This window comes from Puma concolor, chromosome D4 (genome assembly GCF_028749965.1).
Source record: "Puma concolor isolate L17-30 chromosome D4, mPumCon1.1.hap2, whole genome shotgun sequence".
NCBI classification, from domain to species: domain Eukaryota; kingdom Metazoa; phylum Chordata; class Mammalia; order Carnivora; family Felidae; genus Puma; species Puma concolor.
The window spans coordinates 11,791,386-11,797,824 of record NC_141679.1 but is presented as its reverse complement, the minus strand read 5'-3'; positions in this window follow the sequence as shown (position 1 = coordinate 11,797,824).

The window sequence follows — 6,439 nt, the reverse complement described above, 5'->3', positions numbered from 1 at the left end:
AGTTTTATTTTGTAATTTTGAGATTAAACCATCATGATGACCTTCAGGTTATCAGACTACGATTCACTGATTTATTGATTTAGTGTGCAGGCAGGGGAGGGAGGAAGAGTTGGACAGTGAAATAATCCCAAGCAAGCTGTATACTCAGCATAGAGCCCAAGGCAGGGCTCAATCCCATGTCCCTGGGATCGTGATCCAAGCCAAAATCAAGAGTTGGACGCTCAATTGACTAAGCCACCTAGGCGCCATGATTTTTTTTTTTTTCTTGTTAGTTTTGTTTCTTAGATTCCACATATAGGTGAAATCATAAGGTATTGGTCTTTCTCTGATGAACTGCTTAGCATAATACCCAGTAGACCCATCCATGTTGTCATAAACAGCAAGAATTCATGTTTTTTTGTGGTTGATTAGTATTGTATTATTAGATCTTTATTATTATTATTACTACCACATCTTTATGTATGGATCTTTTTTTTAAAAACCCCAAGATAGAGTTGCATGCTCTCCTGACTGAGCCAGGAAGGCACTTCTGCGTTCATCTGTTGATGACACTTAGGTTACTTACATATATTCATATTTAAAATAGTGCTTCAGTAAACATAGAAGTGCATTTATCTTTTTGAATTAGTGTTTTCTTTTTTTAATTTTTAAAAATGTTTATTAACAATTTTTTTTTTTTTTTTTTAGCATTTATTCACTTTTGAGAGATGGAGACAGAGCATGAGTGGGGGAGAGGCAGAGAGAGGGAGACAGGGTCTGAAGCAGGCTCCGGGCTCTGAGCTGTCAGCACAGCTATGAACTGTTCGTACTAATGAACTAGTTCGTACTAATGAATTAGTTCGAACTAATGAACTGTGAGGTCATGACCTGAGCTAAATTCGGACACTTAACCAACAGAGCCACCCAGGCACCCCTGGTGTTTTCATTTTCATTGGGGAAATACCCGTTGGACGATTGGTATGTCTTCTTTAGATAGATGTATCTTTAGATCCTCTGCCCATTAAAAAATTTGCTTTATTATTATTATTATACAATATCTTTTGGTGTTGAGTTGTAGGAGTGCTTTAATAGTTTGGATGGTAACCCCTCATTGGACATTTGATTTGTAAATACCGTCTCCCATTCAGTAGGTGGCCTCTTTGTTGATGGTTTTCTCTTCTGTACAAAATCTTTTTAGCTTGAAGTAGTCCTAATTGTTTATTGTTGATTTTGTTTCCTTTGCCTGAGGAAACAGATTCAGAAAAAATGTTGCTAAGGCTTAAGTACAAAAGATTATTGCCTGTTTTTTTTTTTTTTAATTTTTGTTTGTTTTTGTTTTTGTTTTGTTTTTACAAGTGTTATGGTTTCAGGTATTATATTTAGGTCTTCAGTTCATTTGGATTTATTTGTATGGTATAAGAAAGTGGTCCAGTTTCATTATTTTGGATGTAGCTGTCCAGTTTTCCTAGCATCATTGATTGGAGAGACTGTCTTTTCTCCATTGTATATTTGTGCCTCCTTTGTCATTGATTAATTGACCATATAGCTGTGGGCTTATTTCTAGGCTGTTTATCCTGTTCCATTTATTTATTAAAAAAAATTTTTTTTAATGTTTATTTATTCTTGAGAGAGACGGAAAGAGCATGAGCGGGGGAGGGTCAGAGCGAGCGAGGGACACAGAATCTAAAGCAGGCTCCAGGCTCTGAGCTGTCAGCACAGAGCCTGATGCGGGGCTCGAACCCACAAACCATGAGATCATGACCTGGGCCTAAGTCAGATGCTTAACCTACTGAGCCACCCAGGCGCCCCTATCCTGTTCTATTTAGCTATGTGTCCATTTTTGTGTCTAGCACCATACTGTTTTGATTACTATAGATTTACAGTTTACCTTAAATTGGGGATTGTGATACCTTCAACTTTGTTCTGCTTTCTCAAGGTTGCTTTGGATATTCAGAGTCTTTTGTGGATTAGGATTATTTATTCTGGTCCTGTGAAAAATGCCATGGGCATTTTGATAGGGATTGTGTTGAATCTGTAGGTTGCTTGGGGTAATAAGGACATTTTAACAATATCAATTCTTCCAATATGTGAGAATAATATATCTTTTTGTTTGTTCACGTCCTCTTCCATTTTCTTCAGTATACCTGAAGGAGAAGAAAAAGAAAAGGGGCATGAAACTTAAGAATTTATAGCTGAAAATTTCCCATTGTGGGTAAAGAAACAAATACCCAGGTCCAGGAAGCACAGAGAGCCTTAAAGTGATGAACCCAAGATCCACACTATGACACTTAAGAATTAAAATGTCAAAGGTTAAAGGTAAAGAGGATTTTTTTTAAACAGCAGGAGAAAAGCAACTAGTTACCTATAAGGGAAAACCCCATAAAATTATAAACTGATGGCTCAACAAAAATATTGCAGGCCACATATGAATGGTAGGATATATTCAAAGTGTGGAAATGAAAATTCTACAAATACAAATACTCCGCTTTGCATGATTCAGAATTGAAAAAGAAAAGAACTGTCCAGACAAAAACTAAAGGTGTTCATCACCACTACACTGGCCTTAACAAACAAAACAAAAACAAAAGCAAACAAAAGTCAAAAGATTAAAAGAATATTTTTTTTTTAATTTTTTTTTTCAAAGTTTATTTATTTTTGGGACCGAGAGAGACAGAGCATGAACGGGCGAGGGGCAGAGAGAGAGGGAGACACAGAATCGGAAACAGGCTCCAGGCTCTGAGCCATCAGCCCAGAGCCCGACGCGGGGCTCGAACTCACGGACCGCGAGATCGTGACCTGGCTGAAGTCGGACGCTTAACCGACTGCGCCACCCAGGCGCCCCTAAAAGAATATTTTTAAAAATTAATTTATTTTTAAATTTATATCCAATTTAGTTAGCATATAGTGCTATAAGGATTTCAGGAGTAGATTCCAGTGATTCATCCCCTGCATATAACACCCAGTGCTCATCTCAACAAGTGTCCTTGCTAATGCCCCTTACCCATTTAGCCCATCCCCCCCTCCCACAACCCCTTCAGCAACCCTCAGTTTGTTCTCTGTATTTAAGAGTCTCTTAGGTTTTGTCCCCATCCCTGTTTTTATATTATTTTTGCTTCCCTTATGTTTATTTGTTGTGTATCTTAAATTCCTCATATGAGTGAAGTCATATAATACTTGTTTTTCTCTGACTGGCTAATCTCACTTAACATAGTACCCTCTAGTTCCATCCAATCTTCCCATTGTTGCAAATGGGAAGATTTCATTCTTTCTGACTGCCAAGTAATAATTGATTGTATATATATATCTACCACTTCTTTATCCATTCATCTGTCGATGGACATTTGGGCTCTTTCCATACTTGGGCTATTGTTGATAGCACTGCTAAAAACGGTGGGGTGCATGTGCCCCTTCGAAACAGCACACCTATATCCCTTGTGTAAATACCTAGTAGTACAATTGCTGGGCTATAGGGTAGTTCTATTTTTAATTTTTTGAGGAACCTCCATACTGTTTTCCAGAGCGGCTGTACCAGTTTGCATTCCCACCAGCAGTGCAAAAGAGATCCTCTTTCTCCGCATCCTTGCCAACATCTGTTGTTGCCTGAGTTGTTGGTTTTAACCATTCTGACTGGTGTGAGGTGGTATCTTATTGTGGCTTTGATTTGTATTTCCCTGATGGTGAGTCATGTGGAGCATCTTTTCATGTGTCAGCCATCTGGATGTCTTCTTTAGAGAAGTGGCTATTCATGTCTTTTGCCCATTTCTTCACTGGATTGCTTGTTTTTTGGGTTTTGCGTTTGGTAAGTTCTTTATAGATTTTGGATACTAACCCTTTATCTGATAGGTTGTTTGCATATATCTTTTCCCATTCTGTCGGTTGTCTTTTAGTTTTGCTGATTGTGTCCTTCTCTGTGCAGAAGCTTTTTATTTTGATGAGGTCCCAGTAGTTCATTTTTGCTTTTGTTTCCCTTGCCTCCGGAGACGTGTTGAGTAAGAAATTGCTGCAGCCAAGATCAAAGAGGTTTTAGCCTGCTTTCTCCTCGAGGATTTTGATGGCTTCCTGTCTTACATTGAGGTCTTTCATCCATTTTGAGTTTCTTTTTGTATCTGGTGTAAGAAAGTGGTCCACGTTCATTTTCCTGTATGTCACTGTCCAGTTTTCCCAGCACCATTTGCTCAAGAGACTTTCTTTACTCCATTGGATTTTGTGCTTTGTCAAAGATGAGTTGGCCATATGTTTGTGGGCCCATTTCTGGGTTATCTGTTACATTGATATGAGTGTGTTTGTGCCAATATCATACTGTCTTGATGGTTACAGCTCTGTAATACATCTTGAAGTCTGGGATTGTGATCGCTCTAGCTTTGATTTTTCTTTTTCAGGATTGCTTTGGTTATCTGGGATCTTTTCTGGTTCCATACAAATCTTAGGATTGTTTGTTCTAGTTCTGTGAAGAATGTTGGTGTTATTTTAATAGGGATTGTATTGAATATGTAGATTGCTTTGGGTAGTATCAACATTTTAACAACATTTATTCTTCCAACCTAGGAGCATAGAATATTTTTCCTTTTTTTTTTTTGGTGTCTACTTCAATTTCTTTCATAAGTGTTTTATAATTTTCACTGTATAGATTTTTCACCTCTTTGGTTAGATGTATTCCTAGGTATTTTATGGTTGTTGGTGCAATTGTAAATGGGGTCGATTCCTTAATTTTTCTTTCTGTTGCTTCATTATTGGTGCATAGGAATGCAACCAATTTCTGTGCATTTTATATCCTGTGATTTTGTTGAATTCCTAGATCAGTTCTAGCAGTTTTTTGGTGGAATCTTTTGGGTTTTTCATATAGAGTATCATGTTGTCTGTGAACAGTGAAAGTTTGAGTTCCTCCTGGCTGATTTGGATGCCTTTTATTCCTTTGTGTTACTTGATTGTGTTACTTTATTCCTTTGTGTTACTTGAGGCTAAGACTTCCAGCACTATGTTGAATAACAGTGGTGAGGGTGGACATCCCTGTAGTGTTCCTGACCTTAGGAAGAAAAGTCTTCAGTTTTTCCCCATTGAGGGTGATATTACTGGTGGGTCTTTCATATATGGCTTTGATGATCTTGAGGTATAATCCTTCTATCCCTACATTCTTGAGGGTTCCAGAAAGGATGCTGTATTTTGTCAAATGCTTTCTTTGCATCTACTGAGAAGATCATATGGTTCTTCTCCTTTCTTTTATTGATGTGATGTATCACATCAAGTGTTTTGTGCATATTGAACCAGCCCTGCATCCCAGGTGTAAATCCCACTTGGTCATGGTGAATAATTCTTTTAATATGTGTTGAGGATTTTTGCATCCATGTTCATCAGGGAAATTGGTCTGTAGTTCTCCTTTCTAGTGGGGTCTTTATCTGGTTTTGGAATCAAGGTAATGCTGGCTTCGTAGAAAGAGTTTGGAAGTTTTCCTTGCATTTCTATTTTTTGGAACAGCTCCAAAAGAATAGGTGTTACCTCTTCTTCAAATGTTTGGTAGAAGTCCCCTGGAAAGACGTCTGGCCCTGGACTCTTGGGGAGTTTTTTTTTTTTTTTTTTTTTTTTATTACTAATTCTATTTCTTTACTGGTTATGGGTCTGTTCAGATTTTCTATTTCTTCCTGTTTAAGTTTTGGTAGTTTATGTTTCTAGGAATTGATCCATTTCTTCAAGATTGCCCATTTTACTGATGTATAATTGCTCATAATATTCTCTTATTTCTATTTCTGCTGTGTTGGTTGTGATCTCTCCTCTTTCATTCTTGATTTTATTTATTTGGGTCCTTTCCTTTTTCTATTTGATTAATCTGGCTGGGGGTTTATCAATTTTGTTAATTCTTTCAGAGAACTAGCTCCTGGTTTCATTGATCTGTTCTGTTTTTTTGGTTTCGATAGCATTAATTTCTGTTCTAATCTTTATTATTTCCTGTCTTCTTCTGGTTTTGGGTTTTATTTGCTGTTCTTTTTCCAGTTCCTTAAGGCGTAAGGTTAGGCTCTGTATCTGAGACCTTTCTTCCTTCTTGAGGAAGGCCTGGATTGCTATGTACTTTCATCTTATGACTGCCTTTGCTGTGTCTCAGAGGTTTGGGCTGTGATGTTAGCATTTTCATTGGCTTCCATGTACTTTTTAATTTCCTCTTTAACTTCTTGCTTAGCCCATTCATTCTTTAGTAGGATATTCCTTAGTCTACAAGTGGTTTTTTATCTTTCCAAATTTTTTGTGGTTGATTTCCAGTTTCATAGTGCTGTGGTCTGAAAATATTCATGGTATGATCTCAATCTGGGACTGAATTGTGTCCCAGTATGTGATCTATTCTGGAGAATGTTTCATGTGTACTCAAGAAGAATATGTATTCTGCTGCTTAGGATGAAATATTCTGTTAATATATCTGTTAAGTCCATTTGGTTTAGTGTGTCATTCAAAGCCATTGTTTCCTTGTTGGTTT